The following is a 2,500-nucleotide window of genomic DNA, read 5'->3' as shown; positions in this document are numbered from 1 at the left end:
TGCAACTTATTTTTACGATTTGTGAATAGGCATGCAGAATGTAGTTATTTTGAATCACAATATTTTCCTCCTGTGCAGCAAAACATTCTTAAGATGTAGAACGTGTGGATTCTGTATCAAACAGGTCGTTCTGCTAGGATCGTAACAGGACATACACAGAAACACGATACTAATAATGTTGATAACAAATAGCATGATTTAATTTCACAAAATTGGGTTTTTATTATCTCTCTCTCTCTCTCTCTCTCTCTCTCTCTCTCTCTCTCTCTCTCTCTCTCTCTCTCTCTCTCTCTCTCTCTCTCTTTCTAAGTGTTAGGTAATTTTAATCTCTTGCATGGTTTACTCAGACTACAACATGAAAACTAAAAGTAACTAAATATTAAAAAGACGATGATCACGGACTTCACCAAACAAAGAATATAGTTGAGAAAATAAATGCAAAACCACCCCTTCCCTCCTATAAAAAAACATATTTGACCAGAAAAAGTTGTGGGTTCCTTTTGTGCAAAATGACCTTAATTACAAACTTAATTCTTTCCCGGATATGAAAATTCTTCCATCTCTGGGGCCATGGTTTTTTTTTATTTAAAAAAAGGCTCGAGCCATTGATTGCTTTATCAAAATAATGTTCTTTTCTTTTCCTGTACTCGGTTATCATCATTAGACAGTGCGTGTCTTCTTTCTTATTTTCCTAAGAAAACATAAAATAAAATGTTCTAATTTTATGAAAACTTGATCTTTCTTTCTCATTAGAGTAATTATACTTCCAGTGACATGAATATCGGTCTTATGAAATAACCATCAGTAACGGTTTTCTTTATTATTTTGCATGATGTAAGTGGCGTGAGACTCACGCGACCACTGAACCCTCATTGAAAGAGATTGACATGAATCTCTTAATTGTCAGAATTATCGTTTACGTCTTCCTTGTATTCAAATCGAGTGATATTTTTCAGAAGTCGTAAGAAGTAGGGACAACAATAAATCTTCCTGTTAGCTGCATATTTGCGTTTTCCTAATGGCGATAACCGCTGATTGATGTATAGTTGTTAATATGCAGACAGGAGTCATTCAAAGTTAAGCAACGTTGCGCCTGGCCAGTTATTGGATGGGTGAAAGCCAAGAACAACCAGAAGTTGCCTTCAGATATGTTCCTTCCACATCAACCCCAGCCCGTAGACAACAGGGAGAAAATGTCATGTGTGTATATATGTATGTAATATATATATATATATATATATATATATATTTATATATATATATATATATATATATATATATATATATATATATATATATACATATATATATATATACTATATATATATATATATATATATATATATATATATATATATATATATATATATATATATATATATATATATATATATATATATATATATATATATATATATATATATATATATATATATATATATATATATATATATATATATATATATATATATATATATAAATATATATATATATATATATATATATATATATATATATATATATATATATATATATATATATATATATATATATATATATATATATATATATATATATATATATATATATATATATAATTTTATACATACTGTATATATTATATATTTATTATCTATCTATCTATCTGTCTATCTTTCTATCTATCTATCTATATATATATATATATATATATATATATATATATATATATATATATATATATATATATATATATATATATATATATATATATATATATATATATATATATATATATTCAACGTTATCTCCTTAACGTCACGACATTCATGATACGATGTTAGTGGTTACACCTTTTATATTATTTTTTTACTCCATCGTAAGAAAAGTGTGATTGAAATAAAATTCGCCTAAGGAATAAAAGGCCTGACATTCTCAGAATCCTTATTTTTATTTGCTAAAATAGTAGTGTCATAAGAACATATGGTGTATATAGGGGTTTCCTTGATGCTCATATACGGTTACTGAAGGCAGTTGTAAAATCCTTGATTATAGTTCGGAGCATTACAAACAACTATATACTGATGTAGCCATTATTTTATGTTTTGGCTCGGCCATAATAACCTTCCCTCGGCGGTTAACTGTGCATCTGCCAGCCCTTTTATTTGTAGCATAAATAGTTGCGATGATTTCAGACTAAAAAAGATGTGGTGGCTGTTATTTCTTTTTATCCTCCTCAGAGGGTAGTGCCGTCAGTGCACACTGTAGGCATTACTTAACGTTCTTTGCCTCATCCCTTCGGCCCCTAGCTGCAATCTCTTTCATTCCTTTCACTGTACCTCCAATCATATTCTCTTACTTTCATCTTGCTATTTCCCCGCCCCATCTGCTGACATTTGTTTCAGAGTGCAACTGCGAGGTTTTCCTCCTGTTACACCTTTTAAACCTCTTACTTTCAAATTTACGTTTCTGCGCTGAATGGCCTCATAGGTCCCAGCGTTAGGCCTTTGGCCTAAATTCT

The sequence above is a fragment of the Macrobrachium rosenbergii genome, chromosome 48 (genome assembly GCF_040412425.1).
Source record: "Macrobrachium rosenbergii isolate ZJJX-2024 chromosome 48, ASM4041242v1, whole genome shotgun sequence".
Taxonomy (NCBI): Eukaryota; Metazoa; Arthropoda; class Malacostraca; order Decapoda; family Palaemonidae; genus Macrobrachium; species Macrobrachium rosenbergii.
This window is presented reverse-complemented; position numbering follows the sequence as displayed.